General features: G+C 41.7%; 1 long non-coding RNA gene across 1 annotated transcript in view; it reads left to right on the top strand.

Moving 5' to 3' along the window:
• Positions 1-10,908, top strand: part of LOC127534831 (uncharacterized) — a 78,643-nt gene extending 67,735 nt beyond the window's left edge. The window contains exon 3 of the long non-coding RNA XR_007943407.1: positions 10,866-10,908. This is a non-coding gene — a long non-coding RNA (uncharacterized LOC127534831). The remainder of the gene's footprint in view (positions 1-10,865) is intronic.
• The last annotated feature ends 11,446 nt before the right edge of the window (positions 10,909-22,354 follow it).

Genomic DNA, 22,354 nt, shown 5'->3' with positions numbered 1-22,354 from the left:
GTAAAGATTTGTTGTTGTTGTTCTGGGTTTTTTTTGCTCTCTTGATTTAAAAATCTGTGTTTTGTTGCAGGTGATATGAATGTAAGTGATGCTGGAAATCAGAAAGGTTTGATAGTACATATTAAACACAATTTAAACACACACAAATAACATCAAGCATTACATTAATTGTCACTTTGATCCTCTGCACACTGGTGATGCGTTGCAGGTCTTCATATAAATCACTGTTAGATTCAGTTGGAGCCTTCACATCTGATGCACTGTAACCCATAGACTCAATTAACCAAACATTCCCTCACTGTTCTTTACAATGAACACAGCCAGTATGTCACCATGTTAATATTTCAATCTGCATATTTAAGAACCTTATAATAATTATAGAATCGGGACATTTAACTCGGCATAAAAATTACATGTAATTGTTTTGTCACTGAATTAACTCAGAAAAATGTAAAAAGAATGATCTGGATTGCAATTCGACTTTTTATTTTATATACTGTATGTGCTATTATTTCAGCAGAAGGAAAAAAATGCTTTAAAGATGGTCAGTTCATTAAACACCTGCCACAGCAAATTACAATGCTGCATGGATCATTTTAGATCTGTATGTGCATCACATGCCTAATAGAAGTCACAATTAAATTAAATGTATTATGGTGCATGATTATTCCAATTACATTACTCCGAATAAAGAACTGACTGGTGTGTTGTGCTTTATGACTGCAGTTATAATGCATCAATAAGTATTATGAGGTCTTACAAGCAAAGCCAGTGCACAATATGAGGGTCTTTATTGTGTGTATTTGCATCATAGAACCATAGAAATGTTTGACATTACCTGCTAGTGCCACTGATCAGCTCTATATTGGTGACGGTTGAATTTAATCCAACAAGAACGATTATTTTATCATGATAGAACTATAATATCTTTTATACCACCACTGCACTATTTTCATAGTTTGGTAGATAGGATTAAACACTTTAGCTCTAGCTTGAACACAAAACAGACACACTTACTGTAAGCTAAAACTAAAACTTAGGCTTTTGTCTGTTGATTTCTTTTAGGTTTAGTCGTCTGAGAAAATAATAATACAAGAAAAAAAAAGACAATAAATCTTTCCTTTTTTTAGACAAAACAGCTAAAAGGCCACTCACACCCTGTTTACCTTTATAACTTCATAGAAAGAATAAAGGTAAGTGCATAAAATGTACACATGCATCCAGCTTTACGTACACAAACACTTGCTCGTTGATTGATTGTGCACTGCACTCCCATTTATCCAATAACCAATAACTGCTGCGAGGCACAACCCAATCCAATCTCTAATGGGAGGCCAGTGAGCAGGACTCCATGTCATGATGTGTGTTTTATGATAAATATAGAAGCCAGACAACTTCTCCACTGTCACACTGCTTCCTCCTCTTGTGGGAGTGAAGCAGCATGGGGAGAGCTGAAATGTAATTACCCAATCAGTGTGTGCCATCCTTATTAAAACACTACTAACAGTGCTCCATTATTGAAATACCCCCCACCGGACTCTTCTTAATTCATTAAATAAATTAGCACCAGAGCCTTTAATAATTCATAGAATGATGTCTACGTTTTTTTTTTCTCCCCCACAGAGGGTAACTATGACAAAAAACCATGGAAATTAAGACAAGGACTAAAAGATAATACTGAACTGAGCGGCTGGTCATGATGAAAGCGGGCGATCAGTGTGAATGACTCATGAATTATCCAGAAAAAAAATATGGATAGAGTTCTTGTGATAGCTGGAAACCACATTTCTCAGCAGATCATGACTCTGCTAGCTATGTTTTAAACTTTACTAGACGTGCATTATTTCTATTAAAGATGCTGCCAGCTGTATTTTAGTTTATGGATTACTATTAAATATACAGAAACACTATTGAATTGGCCACGCAAAGTTAGTGTAAAGCTACTACGGAAGCCCACATGAATCGATGCATGTCCGCCAACAACACATCTTTATTTTTTCCCACTTGGCTTGCTGACTGTCTCCTGTGTCCCCCTCATTTGTGTTGCATTAATGTGCTAATGAGAATATCCTTGAGCTAGGCAGAGAAGCTAAAAGACAAATAAAGCGAGGAGTCAGACGAGGGATCTCGCTGTGTCTCTACATATCTTTAATTGACACATCTGCATCCCTGATGAAATATTTACTGCCTCTGACGATGGCTCGGCGACGCGTGGCGATCAGCGCTGTGTTGCTGATGGTGATGTCGACATGCTATTGTGTTATTGATGTTATTAGCATACTGTAGGTCCGCTCCTGGTGAAGACCTAGATTCATCCTGCCTTTAAGATTAATCGTCGGTGTTTCACAATGTCATTGTCCATTATTTTTATTATCATTTCTTGCATTTTTCCCCCCTTTTTCTTTTTCCTCTTGACAGTGAAATAAAGTGTCACATGACTCTTATGGTTGCATCTGATGACATCACAGTTACATAGTAGGTACATTAGACCACAATGCCACACTCTTGAGATTTTGAGCACATTTTGTTCATTTACGTCTATTTACACACAGAAAAGCAATTCACTGGTGTGATCTGGTGCTTTATGGTGACACCGTTGCCTGTCAACAAGTGTTGTGGAGGACGAAAGTGAGCATGTAAAGTGTGTATGGCTAGCCATGCAGGTAGGACAAAAGAGATGCCAAATCTACAAAATCCCACGTGTTTATTTCGACCCACACATCCCACATCAGTGATTGATGCAAAAGTGTATAGCAAGAAGATTTTACATCTGTGTGAGTGCTGATTTTTGTCCATTTCTACTTGTGTTCAGAGGAATGTGTGTATGCAGCCATAAGACTTTCTTTACTGAACATGCGTATTTGTGTGTGTGTGTGTGTGTGTGTGTGTGTGTGTGTGTGTGTGTGTGTGTGTGTGTGTGTGTGTGTGTGTGTGTGTGTGTGTGTGTGTGTGTGTGTGTGTGTGTGTGTGTGCGCCATGCCTGTCGGGATGTGGCAGCCCTCTCAGCCATGTCAGGGACAGCTTCGTCGAGGGTGGCAGCCGGGGAAAATGATGATGATGAAATTAAAATTCTGCGCCTGGCAGAAGGGGCTGCCGCGATTTCACTGGCGGCTGTGCGCATCGATCTGTTCCAGCATTTGACTTTCAACCATGACAAAACTGTGGGCAAATTAATTGTTCTCCAGGATATTAGGCATCAGAGTCCATTAATCCTCTCTGGAGCGCCACGCCGCATGAATACTAATCGTCTTTCCAGGCAGCCCGTCTCATCCCTTGCTCCCTTCTCTCTTTCTCCTCTCTTTTTCTTCCTTATCCCTCTTCTTTTCTGACTCTTCTTTTGCTCTTTACAAATATTCTCTGCTCTGTTGTTTCTTTACTTACTCTCTCTCTCTCTCTCTCTCTCGTTGTTGTCTCAAATATTTTTTTCCCAGTCTGTGTAGGTTTTATCTTCCAGTCTCTGCCCCTAAAAAACTGACAACAAAGCTGGTGTTGTTTTATCTGGGAGCTTTTTCAAAGAGAAGTGAAAAAAGAAAAAAAAAAAGAACCTGATGAAAATTTATTTCCCAAAAACAATCAAGTGATCTGCAGCAGGAACATTGTGTTCATATTATTGATACATTTTTTTTCGGCTCGACAATAGAAAAGAAAGAAGGGCCTAAAAAAGGTGATGATTGGGAAACATGCAGAAAATAGTCTGTCAAGGCATTGGAATGGGTTTTTGAATTATACAGTATCTTTCTGTATATTTCATCTATATTACTATGCCCAGACAAGATTGTGCTAATGGTGTAATATTAGTCTCTATAAGGATCAGCTTGGCATTTGAGAGAGGGAGGAAAAAATAACCCCCAACACCAATTATGTAAGATATTAACACATTAGTCGGCGCAAGATCTAATTGGATGGCAGCCCTGTGCACCATGACAACAATCACCTAGACCCTGTTTATCTCGTAATTGATAGTCTGGAGCTTAAGCAGCAGAGGCATCAAAAATTCATACAGCACAGTGAGGAGTGGCCCTTCCTTTCAGACCACACATTGATTAGTTTTTATTTTCCTCCCTCTAAGCAGGGTAATTTTTAGAGTTTTGGGACGAGCTTCTGATATTGACGTTTTGCTGTGTTTTGATAGATGGCCAGTGGGCTGTGGCAGTAATACTGTAAGTTATCTGACATTCGGGCAGGCGGGGTCATGGGTCCAAACACAATATATTCACAGCCCTTGCTTATTGACAAACCATCGCCGGTATTGGCTATGTCCCATAATAAATATGTATGTTGCAGATTGGTATTTTTTAGGGACAAATAATTGGTTTCCAGTGTATTGTTGAGCTCTCAGCCCAAGGGAAAGGTCTGACATCATCATAAACTAATCTAAAAGGCATTATAATAACAAATCTATGGCCCGGGTTGATGAAACCTGCATTAACTCTGACAGCATAGACATGAATGATTATGGAAGAACGCTAATTGTGTTGCATCGCTACATTGTACAGCAAAGCCACTAAATAGCTGTTATTTATATAAACGAAGAAGTGATGCGTACTAAGTTTAAACATAAAAATGAAGAATTAAACATTTCCAAAAAATGTCCTTGGCATTACCGATTCACTTGCTGGTTGAGCCTGTTCTCACTCCCAATTTGTCACATATGGGCATTTTGTCAGGACCCTTTGGCACCACATCTTAACATATTGGGTACCTTTTAGTGCCATGTTTCAGCACACAGACCTAAAAAAAACCCTTGGTAATCAGAAATAGTTGCATTCAGAGTACAGCTAAATTTTCCTCTGATGGTCTCATCACTATCACTCTTTTGCAGGCAACAACAAGTTAGCAGTTAATGCTGAGGAATTTAACCCAAACCCGGATCATCTCCTAAACCTAACCAAGTCAGTGAATGAAAACAAAAGTAAAGAGCCAGTGAATACGATGCTTAAGTCACCGAACAAGGCAACCCTAAGTAAAAAAATAAAGATCTGACACCGGAGAAACCTCAGTCCCGCCGGGTGACAGTCCTCTGACTTGCAGCACCACTACACCTACAATCTCAATGTGACGCTCTACCAAAATAGTATAATTCCAATACCTCTACTGCTGCTGAATGCTGACATGGGTGGCACTGATGTCAAAAGACACCTTGTGCACATCTCTGAAACACCAGTGGCTTTGACAAAATGGCAGGATATGACACCCTGGGAAAGAGAAGGAGTTGACTGTTTTGGCCGAGTTTAAACATGAGCCTCAATGTTTCTCCTTAATGCTGTTATAACCACTGATTTTACATTACCAGCAGATCACATGTCGATGTGATTAGGGAACTTAACAACAGTTACTTAATAACGGTTTTGTTTTTTGGCCTGCAACTGCTGCGGTTATCTTTAATTCATTTCATCACAGCCATTTGCAGATGTAGCAGGCGACTGTTTTAAGTGAAAAAGGTCCAAAATTCAATGAAAAAGCAAATCAGCTTAGTTCGCTGATGAACACTGAAGTGCATTTAGCAACTATAAAGAGTTGATTATGTTCTCCTGGAGTTGAAATGGAGCAAAAACACCCTTTGTCAGCATTATTGAAATATTAAATGATTAAAAGTCCTAAATGTATTTCTTTAATTTTGATTAAAGCCAAGAGAGAATGAAGCCAAGTGATTTCAAGGGAATGTGAACTAATTACTATACTGTTATACTACACTAAGGAAAGATCTACTGAAAAAAACAACCTGCAACAAACATCAGTGCATCCTTCAATTACACACACACACACTGCTGTTCAAAAGTTTGGGGTCACTAATAAATGTCCTTATTTTTGGGAAGAAAAGCATTTTTTTTTCTATGAAAATGATATTAAATCAATCAGAAATACAGTCTAGACTTTGTTAATGTGATAAATGACTATTCTAGCTGGAAATAATATATTTTAAATGAATATCTATATAGGAGTACAGAGGAAAATTTCCAGCAACCATCATTCCTGTGTTCTAATGCTACATTGTGTTAGCTAATGGTGTTGAAAGGCTAACTGATGATTAGGAAACACTTGTGCAGTTATGTTAGCACATGAATAGAAGTGTGAGTTTTCATGGAAAACATGAAATTGCCTGGGTCTCACATATATATATTATATATATATATATATATATATATATGTGTGTGTGTGTGTGTGTGTGTGTGTGTGTGTGTGTGTGTGTGTGTGTGTGTGTGTGTGGTATAGCTTGTGTAACTGCCTTTATATTTGATGACAGATCTGATCCTCCTGAGCTTGAATGAAACTCGCTGAGCACTAGTCTGTGGAGAGATGTTCCGTCATTCTTTACAGATGATTTTTTCAGGTGCTCTTTGCTGAAGGGATCGCGTTACTCTACCTTGCACTTCAATATTCTCCAAATATATTCTACTGGATTCAAGTCAGGGTAAATACTTGACCAGGTTATGCTTTTCACCTTGAGTTCTTTAAAATGTCCTGTGCAGTCTGTTTGGCATCACTGGCATGTTGGAAAAATTTCTTTCCTTTTGAGCTTTGTGAGACTGATTCAGTATTTGTGTATTCCCGGTGCCATCTATAAATGTCATCTCTCCTGCACCTTTTTCACTCATGTGTCCTTATATCAGCTCACTCCCACCTTCATGTTTGGTGGTCAGTGCTGTGCAGCCACTGTGGTAGTCCCAGAGTCCAGGCCCACACCCAGCATGCTGGATCCATCTGATCCAAACAAATTTATTTTGGTTTCATCTGAGCTGCCAATATTCATCAGGCTTCCTTTCATGTTCTTTGGCAGTTTTGCTCTGTTTTGTGAGGAATGGTTTTCTGCTTGGACACCGTCTGCAGAGGTCGCCTTCATGCAGTGTCCAATGCACAGTGTGACAGCAGTCAGTAGAACACCAGTTTCAACAGATAATCCTTCTGCCAACCACCGTCTGTTTTGCAGTGCAAGGTGGTGTGAATAGTGAATTGTGCTTGGCGTCATTTTTCAAGGACTGCCACTACACCTTCTGTACCCCTCCTAACCACTGCTGGAACTGTGTGTCAGCTTGTGCCCAGTCGTCTACTGATGCTCTTGTACTTGCTCTCATTATCATGAAGTCTCACAGTCTGGTTCCCCTCTTGATTGGACGATTCATTCCCATTTTGCATCAAACCAAAACTGAGAAAATTGTGACATTCACAGGTTATTTTACATTCTTGTTTATACAATGAACCTTAAGTGGAAGCTACACGTCTAATCATGTTTGTTGCAGTGGGTCACAGATAAACTGACTTTTGTTCCAGAAAAAAAATCTATACATGTCTTCTGCATAAATTCATACACATTTCCCTGGAATTTTGCCGCATGTCTTTGAGAACTGAGCTTGCAATCATGCACCCACTCAGTGGCTGGTGTCACTGGAAGAGATTTTAAAGAGAGCTTCTATTGTTGCAGATTCACACAAACCTTTTCTATTTCGAGACGGCGTTGTTTTTCTCAGAATTACCTAATGAGAGCATTTCACCATAAATTTGTAATACCGCAAATTGGACAAGGTGCCACGGTTTTGTTATCAAAAGCAGACTATTATACTGGTGTCTGGAACCTCAACAAGCCTGTTAATGACAGAGGGAGAGCAGAAGGTGAACTAGGGGTCAAAGGAGCAGAGCATAAGAATAAAAGAATGAGCAGGAGAAGGAGGGAAATAGAGCATGGAATAGAGTCAGGGTGAGAAGGTAGGAACAGGAGAGCGAGTCCCTGGTGGGCACTTCCTGGCTAAATCTCTCCTCTGCTCTCTGGCTGCCTCTCTTCTCTTCTAGTGCTAATTAATTGGGCTGGGGAATCAACACTCTCATCTTAAATCTGCTCCTTAATTGAGCAGTCCTTTCTGCCAGCGTCAGGCAGCTCAGCATGCATCTTCCGCATGATTTGGAGCTAAACGCACTGTCACTTTATTACCCACCACATAACTCGTAAAGCACTATTAAACCAATCAGATAGTTACCACAATTAACATATTGCCATTTTCGAGGTCCTTTATTATTGGCCTAAGTCATATTAGCCACATATGAGAATAAAACTGTGTACAGTGCACAGTGTTTATGATGAAGTCGTTCAACATGCCACTGTCAGGTAACTTTTGTGGTAGAAGCTGTAGAAACAGTTTTCACTCATGTATTTTGTTTCTTGCCACATGTTAAATGAGAGAATTAATACTGCTTAGAGTACAGTGAAAATGCAGCCAGCAGCCAGTTAGCTTATGATAGAGTAATGACTGCAAACAAAGGAAAATAACTGCACTGGCTCTGTCTGAAAGCAACGAAGTCGGCCAATCGGCACCTCTGTGGCTCACTAATTAATGTGTCATTTTTCATTTGTTTTAAGCACAAAGGCCAAATATAAAAATGACAAGTTGCAGCTTTTGTGCATTTCTTGGACAGATTAAGTGACTTCCTCTTGAGGATGTGACTGCTCCAAACCAAATATCAATCTGGCAAGTAACCCATCTGTACAGCCGTAGCATGTAGTTTTTCCACTTTGATATGCGTGTAGAAAATTAAGATGTAAATTTTACCTGTAGGCTTCACGAATGCTTTTTTAAAGCTAAGTCAGTGGCAGATAAGCTAAGTGGCATTACATTCAGTTTACTGTTCATGTGAGTGATATCAGTCATCTTGCAAGGGGGAGAATGAGCATATTTCTGAGAAGATGAAGCAACATTTCCTGCTGTTGTTTTATTTTTGTTCCACTCCTCATATTGTGTACCTTAACTTGCTTATATTGAGATCAGCGCACTTTCTTCATGCAGTGTGTCCTCTGGTCAGGTGTGATGGACACTGATAGGACTTATTTTGTTACTAAGAGTCTATTGATTAAACTATTTACTTGTGTCACTGTGGAAGAGAACCAGAAACACAGACAGAGTGATTGTGAAACACTTTTCTTCTATATACACTCAACAAAAACATAAATGCAATACTTTTGTTTTTGCTCCCATTTTTTATGAGATGAACTCAAAGATCTAAAACTTTTCCCACATACACGATATCACCATTTCTCTCAAACATTGTTCACAAATCTGTCTAAATCTGTGATAGTGAGCACTTCTCCTTTGCTGAGATCATCCATCCCATCTCACAGGTATGCCATATCAAGATGCTGATTAGACACCATGATTAGTGCACAGGTGTGCCTCAGACTGCCCACAATAAAAGGACACTCTGAAAGGTGCCTTTAAACTAACGTCAATGATAAGCTTCAGCCCCCTGCAAACCTTTACAGATTAAAGCAGATACAGTTTGCATAGATGGATGGACATTGTACTGCTGTTTGCTTGTGTCCTTTTTCAATAGATTATTTTTTCACATTAACTCTGAGCTGCTCAATTGCAGAATAATATTAGGAAAAGAATTGCATGAAGTACTGGAATCCTTCATAAAAATCAGTCATTCTATAGTCACTCCATCGACCAACAGTGAATTATTTCTTTGGTTTTTGGTGGTCTGTGGTGTTGAGATATTTAAGTCTTCTCACTTTCTGCGACCGTAAATCACGACATGGAGTATTCCTGTTTTTATAGGATTAACTGTGGAAACATAGGTAAGGGGGAAAAAGTTATAAGGTGTTTGAAGCTATAGGTCATGCTCATGTCAGTTCATATGTCTACCTTTCACTGAGAAATGCTTTTCACTTGAGTAGCTTTCAGGGAGAGATCAAGCATAAAAGAAATGCCGAGCATATATGCCTGAAAATCAAATCTGGTTCTACTTACGAGACGTTCCCACCCACTTCTTCTCTTGTTTCCATGGTGGTGAATGGTCACATGCACGTACACACATTAGAAACAGGGTCTAATAGTTTGGTGTGCGTGTGCACAGAGTGCTGGTCCAGCACTGCTGCGCTTTGATTCTCTGTCTTGAAATGAGGGAGTGATGTCATTGTTCCTCTGGGGTTTCAGAGTTACTGGGATGAGGTCACAAGGGGTCAACACAACCTTGGATTCATCGCTTGTCCCCGCCTTCCCACCCCCCCTCTCCATCAGGATGTCTTAAATACTACCTTTCTTCTCCATACGTTTTTCATACAGAAGTCTACTCTCACTCATCTCCCTCTCACCTGGATTGGATTGAAAACTTGTAGTGTTTAAACCCAGGCTTTAACCTGATCCCTCCTCATCGTTTGGTCTTGAGGGGTAAAAGGAAGCCTGTTCCAAGATGGAATTAAAACCCAGTTTTGTTAACACGGCCTTTTAGAATGCACTCATACGCTAAAGCAGTTAAAATTTCATAATATCCAGAAAACCAAGCTCGAGGGTAAAATGTTGCTTTGCTGGGACTTAAGCTGCATGTTTTCAGTGCAGATCTAACAGGTGTATGTCAATCCAGCTCCTGTGTTGAACTGTTGACCAGAGAGGAGAGCCAGAGCAAAGCAATATTATATTTCATTTTGATGGTTTCCCAATATGCAGAAAAAAACGTTCTGTGAAGGAGTTGAAATTCTCCATAAATGGCATTAATGCAAACATCTGGTATATTTATGAATCTTTGCATAAAAGCGTAGCTCATCTGGTTTTCTCATTTAGATAGAATGAGCAGAGTAGAGCGTAGACTTCATCAATGACTGTACCCCATGATCCAGTGGAGGAATCTACTCTAATCCCAGCATAAGCACACGCACACAGCTTATCAAACAGAAACAATCCTCACATTAGACACAGGAGCCCACAAACATAATTACCAAGAAAAATAGTGCAATCTTATAATTGCTAGTTATGAACCAGTGTGTATAAACATGAACTGTTGCATGTGTCTGTGTATGCATGCAGTCTTATCCACACATAATTGTATTCCTTTTTTTTGTATGTGTTCACGGTCATGTGTGCATTTTGTTCTTTCATCAGAATGGGGCCAGAAGTAAACACGACCTTTGGGATGAGGGGAACAGCGGGTGAGTAACAGTGAGCTCATAGTGGTCATTATCCTTTGCTCCATGCTTGGAACTCCTGCATTCCCCAGAAGCACCTGGTCCCCCCCTCCACCCTCGCACTCTCTCCCACTGCCCCAGCGCAGGTCCTTGCAGTAGGGCAGGGCGGCCTCAGGGTTCGAGGGTCCCAGCTGTGTAAATGTTTTCAGTTGCTGTGTGACTGGAGCTGGGTCCTTCTTTTTGATCCAACGCCAAGACAAGCCCGGCCTCGGTTGTTCTTGGCAGCTGCTGGGGACGAAAGAATGTCAGCATGACTTTAAAAATATGACGGTTTGTAATTTGGACCACAGAGTGAAAACTGAGCCGCTGGTACAGTTTGTGATCATCTAATTATGCCACCCCCTCCCTCCCCTTCCTTGATTCCCCTCACAAAATCCTAACCCCCTCCTTTTATTCTTATCCAAGAATGAAGCCGTAAAGCTGCTTTGTCCCCTGTGAATTATTTTCGGGGTAGGCGTAATGGCTTTGTGCCCCGCTGCATTACTTCTCCCATGTTTCCTCTCATCCCTCCTTCATGCTTGTGTAGTTCTGTGTCTAGCTCGCATGCTAACCTGAGGTACAAGCAGCTGATGTGTTTTAAATATTCAAGGGGCTCAGCTCTAGTTGCAACATATAGAGGGGGTTAATATTGCAGCTCAAGTAGTATTGTAGGTCAACATCTTTGGGTTCAACAGATCACACAACGCGGCCTGGGTAGCTTGCAGGTTCAGCAACTAGACAGAGATAATAAATTGGCTTTGTCAGAACAATGAGATTAACATCTTGTTTGAGTCCACATTTTTTTGAAGTAAGCCAATAAGCTCCTATAGAATGAAGTCGCTACCGTAAACAAAGAATTGTCTACACAGAAGCAGCTCAGAGCACATTACGGCGAAATCTGTGTTCATATGCACATAGATGCATTTGTCTGTCCTTCTGTAAACGTGCCAGGTTGTCTGTGCCAGTATCAGAGGGGGGCATTTCTCCCACACAAGTTGATATGAAGTACTCCGCAAATCCCTAAGCTCAAAGCTCAAGCATAGATGTGTCAAATATTTAACAAATGAATGAGTTTTTAATCTGGGGCTCAGGGGAATGGAGCGTCATGATAAGGTTCTTTTTTTGTTTTCCCTTCATTAGCATAATTTCTCTGGAGTACATGTGCAGATTTCGTCGGCTTTGTTTGGGATCCCCACTGAGATCTGAAATGGAGGCACGGAATCATAAGAAAAAAAAACCTCTGAGATGCTACAGAAGCGTAAGTGCACCAGTAAAGGAAAGCATTGCCAGCAACACAGCTCCTATTGTGTCTCTGACTGTTCATCCATTTGCCCTTAATTGGGTTAATTGAAAACTTAAATGCAAGATTTGTTTTTTTTCCCCCCTATTTTTTCCCCCCTAATTAAACTGTTGTTTTGCCCCTTATCCAGTAACACCGTGCATGGACACGGTGCCAATCAGCTAAGAACTGCAACTTAAGCCATTAAGGGCTGGATGGAGGATTACAAATGTTGGACCACCTCTAATCAGAGGACCATTGAAAATCCACCTAAGCGGGGAAGAAATGATTTATTAAGCTTACACACACTTACAGATTTGCTGCAGACGTTTGGAATTATTTTGCCTCTGAAAAGGAAAAAAAAAGACTAGCTAGCATTGTAGATTAACCATAGATCTTGTTGTTTGCAGCAGTAATGCAAGATAAAGTGTGGCTTTCTAAGATGTTAATGTGAGCGTGAATGACTGTTTGTCAGAGTTTTTAAAAGCCAAAAGCCAAACTACATCTGACAGAGAATAAAGCGGACTAGCCAGATCTGAATGAACCGCTGTACTGAACCCGCAGGGCCCAGATGACTTATACGCTCTCTGTCTCAGGATGATCCTTATTCCTGTGGTTTTTTTTTCAGCTCCAACAGCAACCGTTACAACTTCAGCCCATGATACAGACTTTGCGCTCACAACAATTCTATTTAAAACTCTCATGTCAAATGCTTCTAATGGTTGTGAGGTTAAAAGGAGAAAGACAGTGGGTGAGTAGAAGGGGGAGGGAGGGAGAGATGCTAAGAGGGTGGCAGAGCGAGTGCCCACAGATACAGTAAACAAATTAAGTCAGACTTTATTTTGAGGGGCTGGGTGCACTGAGCATGAGCTGGCGTCTGGTCTCAGTGTCAGCTAGAGGACCTTTATGCAAGTACGCAGTCCATCTCACGCCTTAATGAGGCAATGGAAAAGCATAGAGGCCAACAGCAGCAACAGAAAAACAGCACCCAGAAAACACCAGCTTAATAAGGCAATACAAGCAAATGAATGATTTTTTAGCATCGTGTTTTAAACAAGTAGTCCTCCCTGAGCATGCAGAGATGGAAGGGCTGAGAGAAAATCTGCATGTGTAAGTGTGTAAGCGTAGGTGTGTGTGTGTGTGTGTGTGTATACGTGTGTGTGTGTGTGTGTGCGCGAGCGTGTATGCGTGCGTGGAAACGAATTCTTCTATAAACCTGGCAGAGCGGAGGCTGCCACAGACATCAGCTCTGCATTTGCATATTCATGGCTCAATTTGCACTTGGCTATGCAAATGTATGCAAACATCGTTTCAGAACATTTCAAAAATAGAAACCAGCATTCCAAACGACGTTGTGCCTCTTAATATGCAGCCACACACATATACAAAAAAAAAAAAAAGAGAAAAAAATTAGTCGGGAAAAACGAACGGGCCAAGTAACGGTTGACTATCTGATTTAAAACTGAGAGCCGTTCTGCAGAAGGGTAAAGTAGGATAAGCTCTAGTGTTGCTGTGGTGTAATGTGGATATGTAGTGATTATATGTCAGTTTTTTATTTTTCCAATGCCCCTCTTGCCATTTCTTTGTGCATTGTGTTTTAAAGACCCATAAATATTTAAATTTGTGAAGATGTTCTTTTTCTACAAGCCATGTTCCCCTCATTGTGTGTTGGTAATTAGACTTGGATGGGTTTTTTAAAAAATGATGGTAAAATTATTGTTTCCAGACCCCACCACTAAGACTGCATTAAGTACACCAAAAAAGAAAAAGGAATAATTTGATTCAGATTACTCTGTGTATGAAATGAAAACTGAATGTTTCATAATGAATCTGTTATGTGTTTCCTAATCTTGGCGGCCATGCCAGCTGAACTCTTCCAACACCAAAGCAACTGGCCATGTCTTCCTCTCTACAGCATGGCATTGTCTTCACTGTGGCTTCCCTTCAGAATGAGGAAAGTTTTTGGAGACAGAAGATGAATGGAAGTGGAAGAGTTCAGCGAAATCTACTTTTGCTTAAATCCTATTCATCTGCTGGGCACAAGGCAGGGTAAGCTGTTCCCCTGGCACAGGGTCTGTCTGAGGGGCCATGTGGGGCCCTCCAGAGCTTTATCTCTCCTCCCTGTACTCCTCAGGATAAACAGCTCCACATGGAGTCCTAATCCCCTTTCCTTTCCTTTCCTTTCCTTTCCTTTCCTTTCCTTTCCTTTCCTTTCCTTTCCTTTCCTTTCCTTTCCTTTCCTTTCCTTTCCCTTTCCTTTCCTTTCCTTTCCTTCTTATTTCTGCCCACTCTCCTCCTTTTCCTTTGCCCCTGGCCCACAAATGGCAATTGCTGGCCTGCAGGGACTATGCTCGCTCCTCTATGCGAGACAAACTGTTCACCCAAGAGAGCCTTGTTAAACCCTCACCACAGTTTGAGCCTGTTTCCGCTGTTTTGCAAAATGTGTTAATTTTATGACACTAAAGCTAGCAGTAAAAGCAAAGCCCCGGCTAATTAGCCAGTGGTGTGAGGTGAGTGGCAAAGAGTGGGCATGCAAGTGCTTGAGGTGCCTTAATCATTGTTTACGAGTGAGCTCAGCAGGGTTTTTGGCTCTTGCTTTCTTCTCTCCACCTTCCTCTGTAGCCCCAATTTAGCCGTATATACCTGCAATTCCACAGTTACTCACTTAGCAGTGTGCTGTTCTTTCCAGAGAGCAACGCAATACAGCAGTTTGACACAGTTCTGCAAGTTAGTGATTCATTTTCGAGCGAGAGTTGGACAGTTGTGCAAAAGAGTAATCCCCTTTGCACCAGCAATTGTTCCTTTTTGTTTGTAATTCACTATAAGGGCAGCAAATGCAGCAGAAAATGGCCTTTAACTAACCAGTGCATAATCACAAAGCATTGTGTTTTTTTTCTTCATGAGGTTTATTTAAAGAGTGCCCCTTAATGGTGCTGCTCCTCATAAGTGGCTACAAGCCTCATTTGGCTTTGTTGGGCTGGTACAATGAGAGAGTGGGGGTTACTATTGAGAGGTAAGTGCATTACCATTCATGGAAAGAGAGAAAAGGAGGTTGTAGAGCAGAAAGTGGCCGCTGCCTCTTTAAGATGGGTTTAAGTGATCAAAATTTCATGCAAGGCTGCAATTGGTGGTATAATGTTGCTCTTTAAGAGAGTTGCCTAATGATTGCCATGTGTGGACAGTGGGTTTTGGAAGGGGATTTTGTGGAGGCAGGGGCTGGGGGCCTGAGACTCGTCCAGACTGTGAAGTAGACTGGTGAGGTCTGGGGGCTGGGGGAGCTTGGAAAGCTGAGTGGAGAGGAGAGACAAGTCTCACGGAGGGGCTCAGAAAAGGCCAGCCATATGAGATTACAGCATACCTAAGAAATGTGCTCGTCGGGAAAGTTTGTGTATTTTGGGAAGTTCTCCAAATTTTCCACAGACAGCTTTTTATTTTTTGGGTTATCTCACTCTCCCCCTCCTCTCGCTCTCGTCGTAGTTTGGACTAATTGCGCAGTGTAGTGCCCTCTGAGTCAATATGAGAAAGTCTGCTCCCTTTCCCTTTTTTTTCCCCCCTTCCCTCACCTCTCTTTCCAAACATTCACTGATAGCATGTGTATTTTTGAATGCAAAGGATAACATGTCTGTATATTTTTCAAACGTATGGGTTCAGGGTTTCTTTTGTAGGTTTAATTTAAAAAAAGGAAGATATTTCGCAGCCTGGAGAACCAATGTTTCCAGCTTGTGGCTGAGGGAAAAGCAGAGCAGTAGCAAGAGTGGGGCCACACTCCACTGGTGTCTGGAGCAAATAAACACAAGACATTAAGATGTTTAATTAAACTTGAAGAAAGGTTCATCTGATATTACACAGCAACTCAAGTATTTATTTATATATAATGCTCATTATATTGCTGACATTCTGCGGCACATATGCACCTCAATCATTTAAGAAGCAGAAAAGTTGCTCGTAAATTAGTCTCATTTCCCAACCCAACTGTAATAAATGACTGCAATTAAATTCAGTTTTCCTCTATATGGTTATTTTACAAACTGAAGTCCATCTGATCTGACACATATCTGGCTTCTTCAGGTTGGACAGCAGCTCTGCTAGAACTGAACACAGGCCATGCCTCCACCTGCTGTTCAGCTCTCGCTCTATGCAGTCGCAGACCAGCAGCCACTGTGGTTGTTGTGTTGGACTCCAAAAGGCTACCAGCACTGACCAGCTTCCACAAACGTGGTCAGAGGGCTTGTTGCACCGCTTTAACTCCTGCGCTAACTGCCTGGCTCGACAGAACCTCGACACGCTCCCTGACAGGGTATTCAGTTACACCCATGCAGTAGGAGTACAGATATTAAAATCTTCACAGAGCTAAAGTGCTTTTGCATGGGAAGAAATCAAACTGATAATTTTGCTGTTTCACTGCATTTCCAAAGGTGTAGTGTCGTTTACCTGGTAAGTACATTGTTCCAACCGGATTGTTTCCATTTGCATGTGTGAATTCTGGGAGGTTGCATTAAGCAATTTTTACTGTTAAAGAACCAAAAAATCTTTCCAGTTGAAAAAAAAATGTCTACACAATTGTAGTTGTTTTAATTATCGCTGTAGTGTTTCTTGCTTTGTTGTTATTTTTCATTTCATTATGACCTATTTTCTCATGATTACAACTGTTACCCTGTTCTCACATGGAATATATCACTTCATCTTGGATATCATCAAACTTTTTTGTTGTTACTTCACAAAACCAGCACATTTCCTCTTGCCATAGCTTAATGAGAAACTTAAATATGTCGTTAAAATCAGAAAAAGATTCCTCGTTGCCTGAAGAGGCAGTGTAGCCTTTGATAAGCTTGTTACACTACAGGTCTGCTGAGACATGTGGCGGATGTCTGAGGAAGTTTCCTGATACAACAAGAAAAAGTTGTTGTTTTTTTAATAGCAAAAACTGAATAATTTGCCATCTAGGAATAAAAAGAAATTATGACATAATAACATGAAAAATATGTCATGAAAAGATCTTGCTTACATGGGAACTAGCATGAAACTAAATGCATTTTTAGTCATGATGGCAGCAATATACTGTCATGGCAGCTGCATAGAATATTAACAGGATTTACATTTTATCATATGCAGTTATTGGTTGACAACAATGTATTTTTAAGGCTTAGTAGTAGGAAGGTGTATTGCAGATGTTTATATTTGTAGATTTAGAGTCCACAGATAAGAAGAAGTTAAAAATCATGTAATTTAATTGTTGCTGGGAGGCAAAATCCTCATACATTGATAACAAGTGATATAGACACACCATGCAGTTGGAGGAAAAGGTATTTATCTGAGTCTGGCTCTTTTGCTGGCTGCCCTGCTCTCTGTCCCCTCTCTCACATAGATACTTATCAGCTTTTAAAGGCGGCGATTCACCCCTATCACCCATCAACAGCACCTTGCGACACACGCTGCCTCACCACTACAAATCCCATTACTTTTATCCTTAGCTAATACTGGGGTGCTGTTGCCTCCTGTCAGGGCCCACGGCACAAACAATTTGCTTTCTTCCGCCTTCCATTTCACAGAACCGCTCACGGTCAGAGCGACGGGGTAAGGCCGGTTAGGGAGAGCTGCAGGCCCTGCAAGAATTGTCACACAAACTTTGAAATGGCTGCCAGAGTTAAAGTAGCTTGAGGGCCAAAGAGTTTTTTTTCAGAGGATGTGCCTATGTCGTATGACCGGCTTAGAGAGAGTCAAACAAACAATAAACTGAGAATATACTGATGGCAGAAGATGTTTGTTTTTGTTACAAATGCAGCAATATAATATGTCTGCTGAGAGACATTATTTGCTCTACGGTTTGATCTTACTATCTGCAGCAGTAATATGTGCGCACAGACACACATACACATACATACACACATGCACACACGCACACACAGACACACACACGCCACCCCATCATCCCTGATGCGTCAGAGCTTGTTGTGTTCACTCTCGGCTCAGCTCCGCCTGCCTGACCCTTCTGACCCGAGTGCATTCCTTTCTGAGGTGATTGGCAGCCCATGCAAATACTACACAACCATGACTGGCAGTAAGAGCCACTCTGTGCCCTTCCCACAATGCCCCTGGCCCCTCCCCGTCAATAGACGCTGAGCTGGCGTCATTGTCCAGATACAGTGACCTTTTACCTCTCTAAAGTTAGCGCTTCCTGGGAACCACCCCAGAACTTTTCTCCGATCCATATTGGAATGTGTGACACGTAGGCATGATCTCTCTGTTTACCTCCCCTCTCTCCTTGCTATCTCTGCGTTTTTCTTCTTCACTATCTCTGTCTGTATCCCTCTCCCCCTGGCAGTCCCAGCTGCGAACACAACATAGTGGGGGAATGTTTTTTAAAGCCCACTAAACAATATTATATTAGCATAAATTTGGTTCTGTTTCGCTGCCTTTCTGCGATGTCACAGTCAGATCTCTTTGCTTTAAGGATTGAAAGGTAAACAGCTTTAGGTGTTGTTTGTGGGTTGGCTTTCCTTCTTGGCATGACAAGGCCTTAGGGCACCAAATGCATTACAGCTCTAACTGTGTCAAATCTCAGAGGGCTGGGAGGACCCCAGCCAACCTGTGTTCTCTAATGTCACACACCAGCAGTAAGCCAAGTCAATAAAATGAACACCCAGTGATCAAAGAGGTGACAAGGATGCTCCTGACAGTGGGATGAAATTCCAAGTTTCTCTACAACACAACACAGCACAGTGATGCAAACCCTTTGCATACATATCTCCCCCTGCAGCAGTCTATGTGAGTAGCAGTTGAAGGGCTTGGAGGTATTTGGATCATTAATAGATCCCACTACTGAGCTGTTGTGCTCTACTGTACACTGCCTGGGAATATTCCCTAATGATTTCCACGGACCTCAAGCCCGCTCCTTTTCTCCTCCCAGCCAAATCTGTTATTCCTTTTGTTCATTTGCCTTTTGTTCTTTCTCTTTATATATTTTTTCCTTCTATTTTGCTCCTATTCTTTAATTACTGTTCCCACCCAGTGAGAACCCTGTCTCTGTGGCCCCCATGTCCCAGGAGAAGCAGGGAGACGCGACCATGTGGCTTCAGTGACAATGACATGAATGGCCACGGTGGCAGGGCCACCTCTCTGAGGACCGGGACACCGAGGGAGGGAGGGGGCAGGGGAGGTGGAGGAGGAGAAAAGATGGCGAGAATGAAAAGGGGTGGGAAAGATGAGCGCAGGGAGCCCCGGTTCAACCTCTTATTTCTCTGTCTCTATTCTCCGCGGTTGGGAAGGAATTCTCAGTTCCCTGGGTGGTTTGAGACAGAAAGGTGGAATGAGCAGAGGGGAGGGGTGGTGGTTTAAATCACGGAGGACAACAGGCAAACAAGAAGCAAAAACTTCAACAAATCCTGAATTTCTATCAGCTCTTTAGCCTTGGTGATGTAATGGCTGCGCCCAGGAGGCCAATAAAAGTTAATGACAGAGAATTATTTAGCCACCAGTCAAGCTGCAAAGAAGACTTTGAATCAGTACTTATGGTGGTCAAGAATTTATTCCCAACAAGCACTCCTAATCCATAAAAAGCAGTATGGCACCCACTGAATGGTGCTCTAAAGACAGCAATGATGATGATGACATTTATGATTAAGAGCATTTTAATGATGTTGATAACGTGTAGTTCATCTATTACAACCTGTTCTGCAAAAAAATATACAGATCGTCATAAAAATATGCACCCTGCTGTGAGACTCCACCGACACGTACTGTGTAAGTGATGATGGTATATACGCACACACACATCTACGCCAAAGTCTATATTCCCTCCAAGCTGACAACTTAATGCTGTCTCAGCCAAGGCAACAAGATGAAATCAGATTGGCAGGATATCATAAAAATCCAGACTGAAAGTGAGCTCCTGAAAATCTGTAGAATAGAATAATTCACATCTAAGCTTGAGCGGGAAAAGACACAGTCGTCATCCTCCCACCACACACACACACACACACACACACACACACACACACACACACACACACACACACACACACACACACACACACACACACACACACACACACACTACCATCCTCCCACCCCCACTCACCAAACCACTGATGCTATTTACTGCCAACTAGTCCATGTTCATTCCGCACACCTCCACCAGATAATTTCTGTTTTAATAAAATCGCTTAAACAATTAATTACAGTCGCCTTTTCTCCCTCCATACACCTCTCCTTTTGCCCCCCCCCCGCTCACACCCTCTGCCTCTCTCCCTCATTCCCCTGTGTCGTAGGAGATACAGGCGGTAATAAAAAGACGTTTATTGGACGATTTTCTGGAGGCCCGTTGGTTATTAACATGTAAATTAAATCATCACAGCTGTTCCATTTTCAATCAGATGGAGTTTGAGGGAGGCGGGGCGCAGACGAGGACCCCAGTGCACTGATTTTATTACGCACACCTTCATTAGGAGCCCTGCAGCCGCGATCACCACCACCACAACAATCAACCTCCTGACATACACACACACACACACACACAAACATGCAGGGAGGCTGGCACCGACACGCACATCCTGATAATGCGAAATGGTTTTCCTAACATGTAAGCTACTCCCACATAAGCTCTGATTCGCAGTCTTAGAACGGTCACTCACTGTTTTGAACCCATTTTTATTAATTGCAAAACTTGAAATGACACAGCTCTTAGCTTCTTATCTACCAGGCTGCATTTTTAGGATTTTATGTGGGATGTTTCAGTTTCACCTTGCACAGCCAGTGGTAGTGACTGATTGGTGACAGCCAAGTGCATGCGCAGTAGATCAATACTTTTTCCATGATTGTTCCACTGAGTGGCTATCTTGTCCTCTGAGCTCTTGACCCAAACATGAGAGGCGACATGCTCTTAAAGACAATGATGCCTACCACTGATGGCTGTGGAGGGAAAAAAAAAGGCCTCGCGTCTTTGAGCAGAAAGCACCCGGACCCCTGCAGGCCCCTGGAGACGAGGCAGATGAACGGCTGTAACTCAAAGAAAGTGTCAGAAAATGCAGCAGAAGATGGACTTTACCAATGATCATTTTTCTAATGCGTATATATGTTTTAAAGGCCTCTGAGACGGACAATCCCATAAACGAGCAGTATTTAAAAGCACGGGGCAGCAAGACTTGGGCTGTGATGAGATATTGGTAAGCCCGTGTGGAAAGGTTAATGTTACCCACAGAACGTGCTAATGCTTTTGGTTTGACAATGGCCTGTGGGGAGTGCAGTGGAAACCTCACAGAAGCTAACTCATTGACACATAAATTGTACATTTTCAACAATTTCATTATCATCTACACCATTTTACTGTGACATATATCAATAGGAGTGAAGTGGATGGTCTTATTTTTCCTGCTTCCCCCCTTAACTCACGGGCCTGAGAGGATATTGATCTTTCATCTTTTCAGAGGAAGAATCACATTATTGCCAATGGAGAATAAAGTGCCATAGCCATATGGAAATTAAAGCCTAGGAAGCGGTGGCATGTGGCAATAAAGTAATGCATGTCAAAACATTAACAGCATTTGTCTTCCTGAAATAAGTATAGATGGAGCAGCTGATTTGCAACAATATAGCGCATAGATAATGTGTGCAGCGGGTTAATGAAGCTAAATGAAGAGATTACACTTGAATGCTCCACACTTAAAATCTTCCCCAAACTAGTATCATATCTTATGTTCTCTGCAGATAATGATAAAATATATTCAAGGTACTACAACAGCGATAGTAATAAACTGCCTTTGTGGATGACACGTCAAATAATTAGATTTTTCAATTCAAAAATAGGAACAGAAATGTCTAAACACTGAATCTGAGATTGCAGGCAGAATGAGGGAGGCGAGGTTTGTCTCTCGGTTCTGGGGAGTCAGACAGCAGCATGTATGGCTGGTGGTGAGATAATGGATTGACCTCTAGTCTGCCCGCGCAGAGTGGCTGCATTATAGCAAAGCCAGTGTGAATAAAAGAAAAGATGGTTATTTTTAGCGCTCGATTGAAATGCTGAAGGAATCTGCCACCGGGCTCAGAGTGCGGAGTTGTGAGGGAGATAAGATCACAGTGAAAGAAAGAAAAGACAGAGAAAGGTAAAGAGGAAAATTAGACGAGCTGAAGGAGAAAGGAAAACAAGAAGTACG

The sequence above is a fragment of the Acanthochromis polyacanthus genome, chromosome 7, assembly GCF_021347895.1.
Source record: "Acanthochromis polyacanthus isolate Apoly-LR-REF ecotype Palm Island chromosome 7, KAUST_Apoly_ChrSc, whole genome shotgun sequence".
NCBI classification, from domain to species: domain Eukaryota; kingdom Metazoa; phylum Chordata; class Actinopteri; family Pomacentridae; genus Acanthochromis; species Acanthochromis polyacanthus.
The sequence above is the reverse complement of the archived record's forward strand: the minus strand, read 5'-3'. Positions and strand labels throughout refer to the sequence as shown.